At 42.7% G+C, this 19,789-nt stretch overlaps 1 protein-coding gene across 1 annotated transcript in view; it reads left to right on the forward strand.

Annotated features, from left to right (window-relative positions):
• SEPTIN9 (septin 9) overlaps positions 1-19,789 on the forward strand; it is a 2,307,078-nt gene that overhangs the window by 75,629 nt on the left and 2,211,660 nt on the right. The window lies entirely within an intron of this gene.

The following is a 19,789-nucleotide window of genomic DNA, read 5'->3' on the forward strand; positions in this document are numbered from 1 at the left end:
AAAGGCAAAGGCAAAGACAAAGACTCCTACTAAGTCTAAAGTTTCAGCTCAAGCTGCTTCTGAATCCACTCCCAAGACACAAAACAATTATTGAGGATGGCTGAAGATTTGCTTACAATGATTAGGGGTTCTCACCCCCCTCCTGAGAAAAGGCCTCGACAGGATGTTACTCTGGATTCCTCTGACCAGGCTTCTGTATCTTCTGTTTCTTCCTCTGATCAGGACTATTCCTTTCCCCTTATGAGGATTCGGATGCTGAGGATTCTTTGCCCTCGGCCTCTCCGCCTGAGGATTTTTCTTTTGGGGAAACCTTGCATGAGATGAGGGAACATTTTCATTGGGAAGGACAGGAATATTCTGCTTCCAAAAAGAGGCTTAGAGAATTTCTGCTTCTTCCTCAGCATAGGCCTTTAGCTATCCCTCCTGTCTTGGACATTGTAGATGATGCTTTTTCTGAGGCTAATTTGAATCCTGATTCCATGCCTCCTGCTCCTTCTAAGCCTGATAGATTTTATAGGGTTCCTGACTCTCATTTATTTTTATTTAAAACCCTTCTGCAGATCCTGAAACTATTTCTCAGGGCTCTAAGGCTGCTAAGGTTGCTACTTCTAAAAATCCTATTCCCTCTGAGAAGGATTCTCGTGCTTTAGACAGGTGGGGTAAAAAGGTTTATACTTCTGCTACCCTGTCTGTAAGGGCTTTAAATTGCCAGTTTCATATGTTTAAATATCAGCAATTTCTTTTGTCTGTTTTAAAGCAAAGCTTGCTTCCCATCCTGCTTGTGCAGAGGATAAGGAACTTCAGGATGTTTTGCATGCTACTGAACAGGTTAACAAGCATAGCTTACATTGTGGTTTTGATGCTTTGGATGCTTCTTGCAGGGCTGCTGCCTCTGGTACTGTGATTAGGAGACATGCCTGGCTTCGTGAACAAAGTTTACCTGAACAGGTTAAGGCTAAGTTATTAGATGCCCCTGTTCAACAAGATGTTCTTTTTGGTTCTAAGGCTGAGGAAGTTATTAAAAAGATGGAAGAAAAGGCAAAATCCATGCAGACTGTAAAAGATTTCCTGCAAGTTCAGCCTCCTAGATTTTCCAGGAATTGGCCCTCTAAAAATTGGTCCTTTCCCACCTCTGACAGGCCTCAAAGGGGAAGATATAGACGCTCCAGAGGTCGTGGTCAAGGACAGACCTCTTACAGATCTAGACAATTTACTGCTTCTTCACCTAGAAGGGGAGAAGACAGATCCCAATCTCAAAGAAAGCAAACTCAATGACTCTTTCGGTTGGGCTTCAGGACCCCTTCACCTGGACGCCCCTCTCGGAGGAAAACTGTCTCTTTTTTACAGAAATTGGACTCATATTACCCAGGACAGATGGGTATTGGACGTGATTTTAAAAGGTTACAAGTTCCACTTTCACACTTTGCCAAGGACTCACGGTTGGCCAGATCTGCCAAAACTTCAATGGTCAGAGGCCTTAACTCAAGTGGATGCTCTTCTGGCCATGAGAGCCATAGAGCCTGTTCCACTCTCGGAAATGGGAAAAGGGTTTTATTCAAGGCTGTTTCTGGTTCCCAGAAAACAAAACTCATGGAGACCTATTCTGGACCTTTCTGTGTTAAACACCTTTTTGGAAATTCCAAAGTTCAAGATGCTTACTCTGCAACAGCTAATTCCAATGCTCTCTCAGGACGCCTGGATGGTGACATTGGACTTAAAGGAAGCCTATTTGCATATCCCTATCAGACAAGAACGCAGGAAATTCCTCAGGTTCAAGGCAGGTTCGAGGCACTTTCAATTCTCTGTTCTGCCCTTTGGTTTATCTACTGCGCCCAGAGTCTTCACCAAGTGCCTGGCACCAGTAGTGGCTTACTGCAGACTTCAGGGGATTCAGATTTATCCCTATTTGGATGACTGCCTTATCCAGGCAGACAGCAAAGATTTTCTGCTTCAACATCTGGACTTTGTTCAACGTCTTCTCCTACTACTGGGATTCTCAGTGAACATAAAAAAGTCACATTTGATCCCTTCTCAAAAAATGGTATTCTTGGGAGCCCTCTTAAATACAACCCTACAAAGGGCCTACCTCACTCCAGAAAAACAAACTCAGCTGGCTTCTACTTTCAACACCTTGGCAACTCTATCTCAGCTCACTGCAAGGAAATTCCTGCAGGCTCTGGGCTACATGGCTTCCTGCATTCTGTTGATTCCAAACGCAAGGCTTCACATGAGAAAGCTTCAATGGTATCTGAAAAGTGTATGGTCACAGCATTACCACGATCTGGATATTTTGATTCCTCTGATCCCCTGCCTCCAGAAGGAGTTCCTCTGGTGGTCCAGGGCTTGCACTTTAAATGAAGGAAAACCTTTTCGTCTCCCTCAACCTACTCAAATCCTAACCACGGACGCCTCGGATTATGCTTGGGGAGCACACTTTCTAGACAATTGCCAGCAGGGAACCTGGACAAAGGACCATCTTCACTGGCACATCAATCTGAAGGAAATGTTGGCAGTTCAAAATGCCCTTTTAGCCTTCAAAAACCTTTTACAACCAGGGCCTCTGCTAATTCGCACAGACAACACCACGGTCATGTGGTACATCAACAAGCAGGGGGGTTCTCATTCATACCCCCTTTGCAGACTAGCTATGGGTTTATGGGACACAGCTCTAAATTTGAATTTGCATCTCCGGGCTCAATTCATTCCAGGGAAACAGAATCTCTTAGCAGACAGCCTGAGCAGAAACATTTCAGATCCTCACGAATGGATGCTAGACAACAACTTGTTCAACAGGATTACTGCAGTTTGGGGATGTCCCCAGATAGATCTGTTTGCATCCCATCTCAATCATCAGCTGCCTCGCTTTTGCACCAGGTCCTTCCACAAAACAGCATGGAGAGTGGATGCCCTGTCCTTCAGCTGGAGAAACCTTTCAGCATATGCCTTCCCTCCTCTTCCTCTACTGCCTCGGGTACTACTGAAGATAAAACAGGACAAGCCCAAGTTCCTCATCTTGATTGCTCCAAATTGGCCTCGACAGTTTTGGTATCCAACCTTAAAGCTCCTGTTCTCGGGGCCTCCTTGGATTCTCCCACTGAACCCTTCGCTTCTGTCCCAGCATCAGGGTCAGTTACTACATTCCAATCTCAAGACCCTTTGCCTGGCAGCTTGGGTCTTCAAAGGAATTTGATTTCCTCTAGTCTTCCCAAACAAGTTTTGGATGTTCTTTTGGAAGCTAGATGGCCTAGCACTAGGAAATCCTATGCCTCTAAATGGAAGAGGTTTTCTATTTGGATGCAGGACCGAGGCTCTGATCCTCAGGTTCCTGATCTCTCCTCTATTTTGCTTTACCTTTCGGAACTTTTATCTAAAGGACTTTCCTTTTCTTCCATTAAGATACATGCTTCTGCTATCTCTGCGCATTACAGTTCTGATCCTCCTGTTTTTTCACATCCTTTGGTGAAGCAGTTCTTGAGAGGAGCTAAAAATTTGCGGCCTCCAAGGACCCCTCCTGTCCCTGCCTGGGATCTTAATTATGTTTTAGAAACACTTACTTTGCCTCCTTTTGAGCCTGCTGCATCTTCAGATATTAAGTTTCTATCCTGGAAGACTGTTCTTTTGCTAGCATTGACCTCTGCCAGAAGGGTCTCAGAGTTGCAAGCTCTCATGGCTGTGGAACCATACCTTATTTTCCATCAGGACAGAGTATCCTTGAGGACCAATCCTACTTTCATGCCTAAGGTGATTTCGAAAGTGGCTTTAAATCAGACAATTCACCTTCCTACTTTCTTTCCAAATCCTCAAAATAAAGGGGAAAGGATTCTGCATTCATTGGATGTGCACAGACGTTACGATTTTACTTGGACAAGACTAAAGATTTCAGAAAGTCTAACCAATTGTTTGTTTCCTTTGCCTCCAGTTCTCTTGGAAAACCTATTTCTAAACAAACTATTTCCAAATGGATTGCTTATGGAATCAGATTTTGTTACACTCATCATGGGAAACAGTTTCCAGGGACCATTAGAAGTCATTCTACTAGAGCAGCTGCTACTTCTACAGCTTTCCTCAGAGGAGTCCCTACCAAGGATTTCTTGGAAGCTGCCACTTGGAGTTCTGTGCATACTTTTTCCAAGCACTACAATCTCCCCTTGTTTTCTAAGTCTAGGGCAGGCTTTGCCTCTGCTGTCTTGCAGGGTATTCTTGCCTCCCCTTCTTCTATCTAAAGCCTCCTCCCCCTCTACACTGCTTTGGGATTCCACCCTACAGTTATGACTGCAACAGTGAAACATGAAGAACATAGTACAGTTGTGTACACCTACCATAAATGTAGATGTTCGAGTGTCTTCACTGTTGCAGTCGGGGTTTCCCTCCCTCCTATCCCCTCTTTTTCTCTTATTTATGGTGTATTTGTGTTTCCTTGTTGGATTCATTTTTGATTTGTTGGGGACTTCTGACATCTAGGGCAAGAAAGGCTGGAGAAGATGGCGTCAGCTGAGGGCTATGTACCAAGGCGTACTGACGTCAGGATACTAGCTTATACAGCCGACGCCGGACCCAGACTTTGGGATTCTGGCCGACCTCGGGCTGCCTGCCAGCAGGAACACCCTACAGTTATGACTGCAACAGTGAAGACACTCAAACATCTACATTTATGGTAGGTGTACACAACTGTACTTTGTGTCTGCTCACTCCCACAGAATTCTCTAAACTTACACTTGAGATGTCTGGAACCCTGTCCAACTACTCCTGCTTTCATGTGGTCAGTTTCATGGAGCTCCTTATTGTTTCTGTTTATCCTTTTTGTTTTGTGTTTCGTGGCTGTAAGTAACAGGTTATGCCCTGTTTAGAGGACATGATCTCCCAGAGGCCTAGCCCTGGAATATTCAGTCTATGTAGTGTTTATCTAGTTGCCTGGTTGTATCTCACTAACTCTTTCTGCCAACACACAGGCTCACACTATTACTTTGGGTATCTGCTGATGCTATAAGCCTGTCTGTAATATATGGTTTATTCTGTCATTACCTGCAAACCTTCCTCCATTTTAGTGCAGTTCAGTTATGTGACGTATGGTGCTATAATCCTTTACTGTATTAATATAGTTCCATTTTGCCTCACATTAGTAGGCCAAGAGAGTGCTCCTTCTGTAGCTACTGTGATGTTATAAAATTATTAATGTAGGCTATGTGTTGTGTCTTTATTGTCATCCTCATAGCTGGTCCAGCAACGTGAATGTATGCATCTTTGTAACACCACATAATGGTTACATTGTCAACCTTGTTCTGCTCATAAATGACCTAACTCCCTCCTGCATACACTAAACATCTATGTAAGTCTAACCCTCCAGTTGTATTTATCACTGTGCGTTATTGTAGTCAGTATCAGCAGACTAAATATGTGTAGACTAGCCAAATCTTTGTACACGTTCCATAGCCACTTTTAATTACCTAACTACATTCTTTAACTGGTAATTGCCACAGTTTGTCAAAACTACTTCTACATAACAAAAGTGGTCAGTCTGGCACAAATAATTTTTACTAAAAATGGAAAGTTTTGCAAAACCAGCATAATAACCAAATAACCAACTGACAGCAGTCAGCTATTTTTATGTCAGATAACCCCAGTAACCAGCACTTATAGCTGATTTTTTTCTGCCCTCGCACACCTCAAATGCTTGACTCTAATGGTATAAAAATATAAAATAAAATAATGACTGCAAACAATGTATTTCCTCTATGTTTTACACAGGCACACAGTTGCTTACTTGCCAGTACCAGCAGCAAAGTATTCTCATAATAGGAGGAATGTGAGGCTCTGTGAATAGCTGACAATCTGAGGTACCTTGCAATCCTTGGATTATTTTTTGTAAAGTTTTGCCTTTGTATTCTAAAAAGGCATTTGTGTGTATTGCGTAGAGATTTATATCTCTATGCACTTGGACATCTGTACAAAATATATATGTACTTGAAGTTGAGCCAGCTGTTTTGAGGTGCGAGGTAGGGACTTATGATTTTACCTGGCAGACATTTCCCTACTATAAACCTCAGACACTGGGCTTAGTTTGGATGGTGAGCAAGCCCCACTGGTGCTAACATAGCATTGTGCCATCTCACTTGGCTCTGCTAATTTTCAAAGATGCAAGTGCAGCTTTTCAAATAACTGGACTTGAATCTCATTAAACATGGAGAATTTGGAGAAAAGGCATTCATGTCACTTCGAAGCCTACCTCAAACTGCAGGCACCATAACTTCAGAATGATCACTGCCCAATATGTACTTGGTGGCAACAGGGGATCTGCAGCTTTCTAGTGGACAGAAAGACATTCCTTAAATACTGATTCTTTGGAGGCAGTTGGGGGTTTCTTGTCCCGCAACTTTGTGGATTGTTTCACCATCTACTACTACATACCATGCATAGTCCACACACCAGTGTCTTGCAACCACTAAGGCCTAACCATAAACCCAACATATTAGTCATAGGAGACTCCATTGTGAGAGACACAGATGTGCCTCTCACCAGGCTGGATAAGGTGAAAGTCACAGTTAGTTTGTCAGGGGCCAGAATCCATCATATCACACACACACACACTCAAGTCTCTCAACAGGTGCTGTTATGAGTCTATTATAGTCCATGTTGGTGTGAATGACTTGAGACATGTCTCCCTGGACTATATGAAGATAGACATGTTTGAGCTCACTGAATGTTTCCCAGGCAGGTATGTCCCTAGCCTTAAGCAGCATTCTCCCATCACACAGAATGATGCCTCAATGCAAACAGAAAATGATTGACTTTAACAACTGGTTTATATTCTGGTGTCATTCCAGGGGGATCCAGTGCCTGACATCCTGGGAAGATATGATTGACAGACCACGATGCTCTGCTAGAGATGGCCTGCATTTGTCTCACTTGGGCTTCTGGCAAAGGCCCTTTCCTCCCCCATAGTACCTTTTTTAGGAAGAGTCATGAGGTCAATACTACCAACATAAAAATCTCAAAACGCAAATTAAATGTCATGCTGCTAAACGCTAGGAGTCTAAACATGAAACTGCACTCATTGCAAGCATTCTTAACCCTGGAAGATGCTGATGTTTGTGCAGTCACAGAAAACTGGTTCAAGATGCCCACTCTACCTATCTGGACCTCTTCAAATCTATCAAGATTCTACCACTTACCCTGATCCTGGGTGACTTTAATTACCTAACCATAGATTGGAAAAACTACTCATGCCAGAACACAAATGCCCAGAGATTTCTCAAATTTTTTGTCAATGCATATGCCTTGGAACAGCTAGTTGATACCCCCACAGGAGTTGATAATATCTTGGACTTGGTATTAACCAACATGAGTAACCACTGCAGCACCCGTATGGTATCATTCACCCTGGTAAGATCTGACCATAAAGCGGTTACTTTCAAAGTCACCATCTCCCCAGACCCCCTCTAGCTAGGGTCAAACAAAAAAAACTTCTCCAAAGCTGATTACAACCTCCTGAGTGATGGTATAAACAGCTTCACAGCTCTCTCCCCCACTGCAGGAACTGGCAGCAATGTCCAAATCTACACCAAAGTACTATACGAGTGGTTATATAGATGCGTGAAATCAGGAATACCTGATGGGACAAAATCATCCTCCACAAGGAAGAGTAAACCTGTCTGGTGGACATCTTCAATAAACTATATAACAAAAGGAAAAAATTGCTGTCCAGGACCAAGAAGGAGCAGGTGCCCATTTGGAAGCAATCTCTCCTTAGCCTGTACAAGAAATACGAGCACTAGTGAATTCCTCTAAAGCCAACTTCAAGTCCAAATCAGCCACATCTACTAGTGACAATCATAAGGCCTTCTTCACATATGTCCGCAATCTCAAAGGAAGCACCGAGATCTCTTCAGAACTGGTGGTCAAGTACATCGCATACACAAATGCTGTAGATATAGCCAATATACTGGCTGACAGATTCAGTGAAAACTTCTCCCCTCTCTCCCCCCGTCAGTATATCAGGACATCCCCAGTACCTGACCCCACCCATTGGGAACACATCATCACTGCCTCTCAAAGGTAAAAAATACAGCCTCCATGGGACCCGATAACATCCCAGACTGCATCCTACATGAACTCAGGCATGAACTTGCAGCACCATAAGGCACACTATTGAACCAAAGCCTGAGTACTGGACTTGTCCCAGCCGAGTGGAGGACAGCCACTGTCATCCCTTTAAACAAAGGTGGAGCATCCACCGATCCAGGAAATTATAGACCCGTCAGCCTAACTAGCCTGATCTGCAAGGGCATGGAACAGATTATCATGGACCTCATTAACAGGGACATTGGCAACCTTGAAACACTCGACCCCACACAGTTTGGCTTTGTCAAGGGGAGGTCATGTCTGATAAATCTGGTTGACTTCTTTGAGACAATCACCAAAGCCATGGATGAGGGGAGAATGGTGCATACCACCTACCTTGACCTGGCCAAAGCCTTCAATACTATTCCCCACTCAGGCATAGTAAAACTCTCTCAACTAGACATCAAACTGGCTCACTGATAGAACCCACCTAATCAAAATAGCGTCTATATCATAACATCAACAGGTTAGGTTGTCAAATCCAAAAACATCGACACCTAACATTCGAAAGCTTATGATAGCGAACGGCCACATAATTAAATTCTTTCCTCAGGAAAGAATTTGAGTGGCCATCCGGAAACAAAATAAATAAACACACCCAAACATAGTGGGGGGGGGCTTCTCCCCCACACACCCCGATGTGGGGGGCTGCACCCTCCACCCCCCCCTAACTAAATATACCAACATACCAACTCTGAGATCGCTCTAAATTGGGGAAAGGGCAAATCTCCAATAACAGCCACGCAATTTCTTTCCCGAGGAAAAAATTTGATAATGTGGTCATTCGCTATTGTAAGCTTTCGATGCTTAGGTGTCAATGTATAAGCATTCGACAACCTAAGCTGTCGACAATACAATACAATAGGAACCCTCAAAATAGGGGAAGCCACCTCAAGCATTAGACCCGTAACGAGCAGCGTACCCCAGGGATCGGTCTTGGGGCCTCTGTTATTCTGGATATACTTCTCTGAGGTGCAGGCCAAAACCAGTGGGCTATGGCTGACCAAGTTTGCAGATGACTGCAAGCTGGGTGCAGTCATCAATTCCCCAACTGATGTGGACGTCCTCCAAGAGGGTCTTACCCAAAGAAATGACTAGTGCCAGAAACATGGCCAAAAGCTGAATACCAAAAAATGCATCATCATCCCCTTTGGGGTGAGTGACGTCCCCACATATCACATTAATAACATCGTCCTAAGTACACAATCAGTAGTGAGGGATTCGGGCACCCAGGTTGATAGCAATCTGGCTTTGGATCACCTTGTTGCTTCTATTGTATGGAAAGCTTTCTACACAGCCCACCTCATAAGTAAGGGTATCTCATCCAGGGACAAAGAGGTTATAAGATCCCTGTAGTATTTCCTTATAAGGCCAATTATTGAGTGCAACGCCCACTTCGGCATGTACCTCACAAAGCACATGCAGCAGCTGCAGAGACCACAGAGGTTCTTCACCAGGAGAATCCTGCGCCTCAAACACCTACCCTACACCAATAGGCTAAAAGCCCTGTCCCTCTGCTCAGTTTCATACAGACTCCTCAGAGGTGACCTCTGTCTGGCATACAAAGCAATCTCAGACACTGCCTTCATGGGACTGCTGCTATCCGCAAGTCAAGCTCCACTCGAGCAACCCATACGCGTGACCTCCACCTGGTCTGTAATATAAATAGGACTTGTTGGTGGGACAGATTTGTGTCCCAGAGACTTCTCCATCTGTGGAATAGATTCCCTCTCCATATCAAGCAGAGTACCTCATTATCCCTTTTTAAGCCCAACCTGGATTACTGGATGGGAAACAGAAAATACACTCCTGGGATTCAGCCTGTGTCCCTGCTGAACAGGGGATCTGGGTGCTGACTTGTCTAAACATGGGCTAAACTCTTGGCTAGGCTTATAAGGGCTTCAGGGCCAGTAGCATAGAAACCTCCTATGATCCTATGATCCTGCAAAGTTGCTCACTGCCAGTATTTGGTTGCCTGCCAAAATTAAAAAAAATACCTCAGTCTAGTACAGCTGCTGCAGATGTTCTTCGTTCCACATTGCTGCAGTCCAACGTTGCTGGTCCCGCCGTCAGTCGGTGCCCGAATACCAGAGAGGATGGCTGGACGCCGTCAGGGCGCATTAGACCCTGGCGAGCAGGGCAGTAACAATACGCATGACCGGGACCATATCCATCTCAGTCTTTGCCGCTGGTCGCAGCGATGCGGCAGTGAGTGCAGGTTGGCGTTTTGATGAAATTTTCAGTGAGTTCGGAGTTTGACAGACCATTGTCAGCTTGTTGGTTGCCCGTTGGTTTTTTTTTTGGTTTTTTTATTTACAGTATTTTTTGAATGTCAGAAAAAGTGAATAGCTTTATTTCTTGTGGGAAACAGAGACCTAATACCATTACTTGTGTATACGTGTTTGTTTGTTTGGGAGCACGGCAAAAGCTTGTGCTGTGCTTTAACTCTTGTTTAAGGGCGCACTATTTAAGAAGGTTAGAGACTGTGCCAGGTTAGGTTGAGTGTTTGGGAAGCGTTTAAAATGCCGTCGGATGCTCGACGCCGCCTTCGAAGCTAAGGGAAGAAGCGCGGGGACAAGCTGGTTGATGAACCGCAGTCCCGCAGTCGGTTCGGACGTCGGTTCTTTAAATCAGCAGAGGAGCCAGAGGTTTTTTTTGGAGTTTCTTTGGAGTCTCAGGCAGGGCTTTACAGGAGGGAGGATCCTTAGGGGAGGTAAGGCTGAGGGGCTTCTGCCCTCTCTCTTCCAGTGGTTCCTCCCTTCCTCTGTTCCCAAAGGAGCCTCTCCTTCTGTTTCCAGTTTCCAGTTTGTTCTGGTGCTCAGTTTAGCTCGGGTTTCACTTGGGGCAAACTCCTAGCACTTATGGCAGAAAGATTGATTTATTTGATTAGAGGGAGTGATTACTATGATGAAGAGGATAGTGGTGGTGGTGATAAGATAGATAGAGTGACAGTGTTTGGAGATTGTTTTGAATAGTCAGACTTGCAGGAGTGACCAGAGGGGCCTCTGACTTGGAGTATCCTGATTGTCCACTCCTCCTCCTCTCTCCTTCCCTGAGGATCCCATTTCAGAGACTCTGGGATTTCTCAGGGAGCACTTACTCTGCAATCCATGAGGAGCACTTGGAGCCCAGGAAAAAGGATTACTCATAGGCCCTTTTGGGATTTAATCACTCCAGACAGATGGGTGTTGGATATCATTCACCACGGTTGTGTTTTTTTTATTTCCATTGCCCTTTCAAAGGCATGCCAGGCAGGCTCCCCTCCTCCACAAAGGAAGGAAAGACAAAAAGCAAAATTCTCTGTTACTCCAAATAGGGGCAGGGCCCAGTCAGTGTATCAGAAAGGGCCTAGGATTTTATTCTCGCCTGTTCTGTTCCCAAAGAAGAAGAAGGAATTTTGGTTTAATTTTGGATTTATCTATCCTCAACACTTATCTTTCAAGATGTTGAGTTCAAAGTGTTGCTTTTACAACAGCAGCACCTCTCTGCTGGAAAGATCACTGAGATCTAACTTTCTTTATCTTCATGTGTACCTTCACCTTCATGCAAGAAGAAGTTGCAGAGTGTCATGGGTTTTCCTCTGCACGTCTTTCTAATCATTCATTATCTTGGTTCTCTGCTGCGCTGCATAAGCCATCTAGGTCACAAGAGAGCTCAAAGGAGAGGGCTTCTATCAGGCTTTGGACAAAAGGAAGCTTCTTCTAATGGGCTGAGCCTTCATTTGGAAAGAGAGAAACTAGCTGTTCTGGTCTGATCTGGAATATAGCTAAGTCACTATAACTCTAGCAGGAAGATTCTGTGGTGAGACCTAGTCTGAGACCTGTCCTGAATAAAGCAGCCCACAGCACTGCTCAAGAGATGTGATTTTTACAAGAGACTACCTTTTAACCCGTCCAAACCGGACAAACATCCCTATCTCATCATCAACTAGTCCATCAAGATCACATCACTCTCAGGTCAGTCCTGACTGCATTCCGGGAGCCTTGCAGCATTATGTTCAAACTGTGCAAACTGCATATGCCAAGCAACAATAAATATCTCAAAATGTATGGATTTTGCCACTGCAAAGGATTTTCAAAATGTCTTCAAAATAATACCTAAAGTCAAAACCTTAATAATAGGCCTCTGAAAAAAATTTTGGTGTAGGGGCCCAGTCTGACCACGGCGGCGGATTCTCTCTGCCATAGAGGCGGTTGCCTATTTTAACGACAGATGCCCTCTGGGGAATTAGTCATCTAAACATCACAGATCTGCCTGACAATAGCATGAAGGAGATGTTAGCAGTCCAGACATAGATCTGTTAGCTTTCTCCACTAACCACCCAGCCCAAAGTTTTGCACAAAGGGGTTTCATCACACACTTGAGTGTGGATGCTCTTTCTTTTTTGAAAAAAATGTCGCGTGTCCTTTCCCCTTCTTTCCACTTCTCTTCCAAAGGTGCAAAGGTAAGCTTAGACAAGAAGACATAACAAGCCATTGATGGCTCCAGATTGGCTCCAGATTGGCCACTACTGGTAGGGAAGCCCACTACTAAGGAAGCTTCCCTGGCCTTCCATGGCCTACCTACATCTGCATCATCTCATCAATGCGTCACTTCATCAATCATCTCACAGCTTCTTCATTCAGTTCATCCCAACACAGTTGAAGCAACTCTCCTCAACTCAACAAGGTCTCATTATCCTCAACAAGTTTTAAGATGAGCAATGGAAACTGAGCAAGAAAATGGAAGAGGTTTTAATTGGGAGATTTGGTTGGTTTTAATTAGGAGTCTGAGATTTGATTTGTTGATTTTCTTTATCTTACAATATTATTGGACATAATATCTTACTTCTGTATTGGACATTCATGCTTCCTTCTTTTCCACCATGAGATCAGCTGCGACAATGATGTTTCACTTTCCTTGTTTTGTTTCAGCGTTTTAGGGGCAAAGAACATAAGACCCCAATGAGAGCCTCCCGAATGCTTCCCCCTCTACCTTTCCTACTCCTGCTTGTTTTTGTTTTGAAATGTTGGAATGCTGTCTTTTGATTGAATTGATTGACTACTGACTGCTGAATTGAAATACTCTCTTAAATGCTTTTGTTGGCTAGTACTTCTGCAGTTGCAGAGAGCCTTCTGAGTTGGCCCTTTTTTATTGGTAGGCCTCATGCGCTATTCCATAAGATTTATCAAGGTTTTTATTTAAAGTGGTTCCTTTATGCTTTTCATGGTGGTATCTTTTTAGGCTTTTTTCCAATAAAATAAAGGGAAACTTTTTATTGCATACCCCAAAAAAAAGGGAAATTGCTTTTATTTATTAAGATGGAAGGAGGTTATTAGCGCAGTCCCAGCAGTTGTTTGTTGTTTTTGCCGCAGTCCAAGAGGGCAAGCTCAAATTTTGCTGATTGGGATTGGGAAGCCTGTGTCAAAACAAACTATTTTCTGTTGGATTGGGTTTTGCATTGCATTTTTTCATTTCATCATGGGGCAAAGGCTATAACAGCATTTCTGGGGGGGGGTCATTTCTAATTATGGCCACTTCAGTGCATTTGGAGTTCTAAGCATACTCAGGATACATTATCACTAGCTACTGCCTACCTCTTGCATACTTTCTCTAAGCTGGTTTGCAAGGTCTCTCTACTAAGCTTTATGATTTTGAACCATATTCCATTGGTGTTTAATATTCACAGGATTCCTGCTTTAATGCCATCCAGTGACTCTTGGGATGGCAAAGAACAGAAGGCCTACAAATTGATTTGTCACATGCACCAGCCTTCTACATAAGATGCTGCATTTACCATTGCTTTAATTGGAGCTCTTTGATCCATTTATTTATTTTTTTTCCTAAGGAAAGAAACTTTACTGCCCAAATTACCCTATTGTAAAACATCACTGCTATATTCTGTTATGTGCTCATCAGATCCTTTGTGATATGCACTTTCTGTCCCTCACTGTAAAGTACTTTTGTCTTACTGACTGAAGTTTGATACCGTAGTGTTAGAATTGCAATGAGTAAGTGTCAAACTGGTAATGAAACAGCAACTGTCAAAACTCACTGTTTTCAATCTTAATGCAAAAGTAACTGTACCTTCATAATTGAAGGAAGGGTTCTGTCTTTAATATCACCTGTACGCAAATATACTAGTTCTGAATTAGGTGTATTATTGAGAAAATGACATTTTCTAATATGCCACGGTCATAACCTTTTATGCCACAGCACCATTTCCTGCTGTGATGAATCTCATTTATTTTAGTGGTGGGTTTTCACTAATGTAGTCTTTTCTCACATTTCATACAGATGATCATCATAAATATTGACTTACTGCAGAACAGTCACAGGGATCATATTTTCAAAGTAGCACATATTAGTACACACTAGTTTCTAACATATTCCCTATAAATTTTAGCTAGTTTAACACTGATCTGTCACTAACTCCATCTGAAAGGTAAATTACAACGTATCATATAACTTAGCAACCTGAGTATTTGCTATTGTAAATTTTAAGCCATGAAATAATATATTATACAACAAACCCCCGTCAATATTCAAAAAACGTGCACGCTGATTGGTCAGCGTGCACGTTGCAAATCAGAGTTATAGTGATGGGAAAAGGTCCGGTCGCCCGGACTTTTTCCATTACTATAACTCTTTTTTTTTTTTTTTACAGCAACAGAGAACACAAGATCTCCATTGCTTCACACTGTCTCGCTATGTTAAACTCATTTAACATAGTGAGACAGCAACGGACATTCTCCGTTGCTTTTTTTAATGCTGTCTCGCTATGTTAAACGAGTTTAACATAGCGATACAGTTTGTAAAAAGCAACGGATATCTTGCTTTCCCATTGCTTTTGCCCACAGCTCTGATGTACTGCGTAGGCATACACATGTGCAGTACATCAGAACTTCCGCAGAATACCAGACAGCTGCGGAAGGGCAGCAAGGAGGCATTATACAATGCCTTTATTTAAGAAAATTAATTATTTGTTTTCTTAAATAATGTCATTTTATAATAGCAATAACCCACTTCTGGGTGTGGGTAATGCTGGATTTACCCACGGTCGGCTTTGTTTGGTCCTCGGGCTCGCCTCGTGACCAAACCACGCCAACCATGGGTAAATCCAGCATTACCCACACCCAGGCGTGGGTTATTGCTATAATAATAATTCTGGTTTATGATCAGACATCATGGATAACACAGCAGAGGTGACAGATGCTTGCCTGAATGATTTTATGAAGGGCAATTGCTTTTCTTAGTTTGTTTAGTTGTGTGATTACTAGAAAAGCTCAGAGATTGTCGCTTCCCTACTCCAAGAGCCATGGCTTGTTCTTATTACTGATGTTTACTGTATTCAAGGATATTTCTAACTAACCTGTATTATTTTGGCATATCATATACTGAGCAAATACTGCCTATTATTTTGCTAAATTAGTTATACTGAGACTGCGGTGGTGGTGCTGTGGTAGCATTGTCACCTCACAGTAAGACGTTGTCCTGTTCAATTCTCAGCTAGAGCATCTTCTGTGTGGAGACATGCGTGAATGGGCGTACCTTCGTTGAAGGTTGTGTGCCAGGGCCGGCAACTTGGCATGTAAAAATCTATTGCCAATCATTAGCGGACGGGAGTTCCGCTGTGGTGACCCCTAACCGGGAAAAGCTGAAAGACACAACAACAACAACTTATACTGACATGAACCCTAATACCACAGTAAATGATCCTTGCTAATTTTATGTAGTAACACAAAACATAAAAGCTCCATGCTGTTCCTTTTAGTGATAAATCTGTTGTGAAAGCGGACATATTTTATCCCTTAAAGAAACTAGTTGTAAGTGCTGGTTGGTGACTGTGAGGGTTATTAGAGATAATGAGATTTGGTTTTACTTAGTTTTTCATTTGCTTGTGCTGTGAAAACTATATGTATATGATTCTGTGGGCAACTGGAAGTTATTGCAATATTCCCTACCATTTTAGGGGCCACAGTCTGATTTACAGTACATATATTTGATGAGCAGCAGGATTTCATTATTAGTTTACCAAATATCAGAATTTTACCCTTATCATCCAAGTGAGGGAGGGAAATCAACCTTGGTGATCAGTGCATGTGGTGCCTGCCATCATTCTCTAACACTGAGCCTGTTGTTGGAGATAAACAGGTAATGCACTCACCTGTGATGCTGCAGATCAGAATGATACCTGTTGAAAAGAGCAGGGAACTTTCACTGTGCTCTGCCCAAATTTCCCCTTAGTATGAAGACCACCTTAAGTCTGTCCTGAAAATAGGCTGCGCCTAGTGGGACTAACCTGGCTAATTAAAGTAAATTAATAATAAATCAGTTAAGTTATTATTTATTTATTTATTTGCATTTGTTCTCCCGGGATGGTCCACTGGGCCAAAAGTACCCATTTTCAGTGGAGGTCCAGGGAGAAAAGCTCCACATACAAAAGAAATTCAAATACAATCACATTTTCTACACACATAGAGAGATACCAATTTAAAAAAAAAAAACAGACATACAATCTTATCATAAATTTCTAGCTAGAATAATAAATGCAGTATACATTGTATGCAAAATATACAAAGTACAATATATCACCTGCTTTGGATACTGAAGAGTGAAGACAGCAAGTGATAGTTGTATAACTGTTAAGCAGGGGGGAGAAAAAAGTTAGTGAGATCAAGGTGGGGGAAGATGCTCTGCAGTCGTAGCCACATGTACATTGCCATAGGTCTAAGAGATGCTGTTTTAGAGGCTTTTTAAAGGATATGTGATTGGAAATAGTTCTGATACAGCTGGGTAGGGAATTCCACGTTTTAGCAACAGTACATGAGTAGAGAGATTGACCATCTGCTAAATTGGGTATTTTCACTTTTAGACAGGGGTGGCTTGTGCTATAGGACTGCAGGACTGCAGCTCTCCCACCAAAATAAACATATTAAAAAAATGAAAAAAAAGCAGAAAACTCACTTTTTTAAAATGTAAAACTTCCTTTCTTTAAAATGTAGAAGTCCCGGAACTCCGCACGCATGCGCGCATGCACTGGACTCAAAGACACAACTCCAGACTGCTTTGTTAATAGTCTGGATATGGAGAAAAGCAGAGATGCCTTGCAGATGCCCAGAAGTCTGTGCGGTGATGACTGCACATAAAAGAGGAACGTCAGACTGCATCATCTGCAGGCTAAACCAGTCAGGAGGTGAGTTTTTGGCTGGACCAATCAAGCTCTCGCATGCGGGACTTTACTGTGTGCACATAGTACCTTGGAGTGTGCGCGGGTACTTTTATTCAAATGGAGACTATCGGAGCTGGATTACTACATTGGAGTGCGCAGGTACTGGAGCTTTGGATTACTACGTTGGAATGCGCGGGTACTGGAGCTTTGGATTACTGCGTTGGAGTGCACAGGTACTTTTATTCAAGTTGGGAGACTGACTGGGTTCACAGAGCTTTGGATTATTACGTTGGAGCTTGGAGTGTGAGTTCATGGAGCTTTGCGGTATTATGTGTATACGTAAGTGTGTCGACTGGGACAAAGGGTGTGTGTGTGTGTGTGTGTGTGTGTGTGTGTGTGTGTGTGTGTGTGTGTGTGTGTGTGTGTGTGTGTGTGTGTGTGTGTTTCTCACCCACTGCAGTCATAAAACTACTCAGCCTGAAAAGCTACACCTCTTATATTGTTTAATGTAATTTATAGCTGCATTTTTCCCCTCATAGGTCCTTACTGAACTTAAAGCCTGATGACCAGTGAAATTACCTTTACAAATTAGCTAAGCTTGGCAAGCCATAAAATGTAATACTGTGTCTGACTCAGGGAAGGAAGGTGGCAGGAAGACAGGACGTGACACTAGAAAAACAAATTCACTTTTCTAAAAAAAAAAAAAAAGAATTTGCTAACTTGTTTGTTTACATTTCTGCAAACTGTTTGTAGGAAATGCATACAAGTGTCACTCCAAACCATGCACTAACACTTCGTGAGGATTCTCATACATAACAACGTAATGCCCAGACTTTTTATTCATATATTTGGTGTGTTCCTCATAAAATTGAGGACTGAAGCCATTGAATAAAGACATGGAAGATTTTTGAGTTAAAGAATTCATATGTGTTGTAAAATACATATAAATGTAAAATCTGTTATTCTATCAAGTTTATAAGAGCAGTATTTAAAATCTATCTCTGATTTTAGGTCTTTGCTTACTCTCGTCACCTCCACCTATATTTTTGGCTGTGTTAAGAATTCTTGTGCTACAAGACTGAGAGGTTTGGTTGTCACACTGCATTATGGGCAAAAAGTAACTGTCCAAGAAATCAAGATATCAGCATGCCCTTTCCAGTGGGGGTACTCAGGGGTAAAATTAGTAATAAGCAGTTATTGTGCTGTTGTGTACACACATACTTTTTTCAGTTTTTTGTCTGTAGTGGCCCTTTAATGTGTTTGATTCAGAGAAGTGTGTGTGTGTGTGTGTGTGTGTGTGTGTGTGTGTGTGTGTGTGTGTGTGTGTGTGTGTGTGTGTGTGTGTGTGTGTGTGTGTGTGAAATGCCCCAGTTGATATATACTGTTGGCTAGAGAGAACTCATGGTGGTGGGTAGGGAATACCTCAGGCTTGAACTCTGTGTACCTTGGATTCAGATGGCAAGGGCCTGGATTCCCTACCCACCACCATTTGTAAAAAAAAATTGCAGATTTTTGCCTCATATTTGTTCTGTTCCTCATAAAATCTGCGTTTTTTGTATGTTTGTTACACCCTCAGTGGTGCAGTCAGTGGTGCAGGGGGTAGCATTGTTGCCTGACAGCTACAGCCTCTCTGGTTTGATTCTTGGCTGGGGTGCTTTCTGTGTGGAGTCTGCACATCCTCCCATCTTAGTACAGATTTTTGCCCCATATTTGTTCTGTTCTGTTCCTCATAAAATCTGTGGTTTCTGTGTTATTGTTTCCTTATGCAGTCCATGGTGCAGTGGCAGCATTGTTGCCTAACAGCTACAGCTTTGATTCTTGGCTGGGGTGCAAAAATATGCAGAGTTTTACCTCATATTCATTCTGTTCTGTTCCTCATAAAATCTGTGGTTTCTGTGTTTTTGCTTCCTTACACAGTCAGTGGTGCAGTGGTAGTATTATTGCTTGACAGCTATAGCTTCTCTGGTTTGATTCTTGGCTGGGGTGCCTTCTGTGTGAAGTCTGCATCTCCTCCCATCTTACAAAGACATGTGTCTGGAGTGTTTCTCCCTGTGCTGAAAACTGTTTTTTTTTTCCAAGTCAGAGTTTCCTGGTTAACAAATGTTAAATAAATAAAATGACAGGCACTTGAATTTCAGACTTCATATTCTTCTTCAGAAAGTACATGATAACACAAAACCTTTTATTCTAGCAATTTCTAAGTTTATAAGATGGATATTTGAAATTTGTCCCGATTTTTTTGGACTGTATTCCCCCATTATTGGCTTCATCCAGGTTTTATGTGCTAAGGTTGAGAGCTGTGGTGAGAACTGAATTTACTGAATATGTTTGGGGGCTGTATTCCCCCATTACTGGCTTAGTCCAGGTGCTTTTTGCTAAGAGGTTGAGAGCTATGGGGAGAACTGAATTCACTAAATAGTAGCCATTTAAGTTTCAGTCTTCCTTTCTTTCACAAAGTAGCTGATTTGGCATAGTAGTATGTTGATCTGACTGTTTTGCACAGGTTCCTGGGTTTAAGAC

This window comes from Protopterus annectens, chromosome 10.part0, assembly GCF_019279795.1.
Source record: "Protopterus annectens isolate FY-2018-M chromosome 10.part0, PAN1.0, whole genome shotgun sequence".
NCBI lineage: Eukaryota > Metazoa > Chordata > Ceratodontiformes > Protopteridae > Protopterus > Protopterus annectens.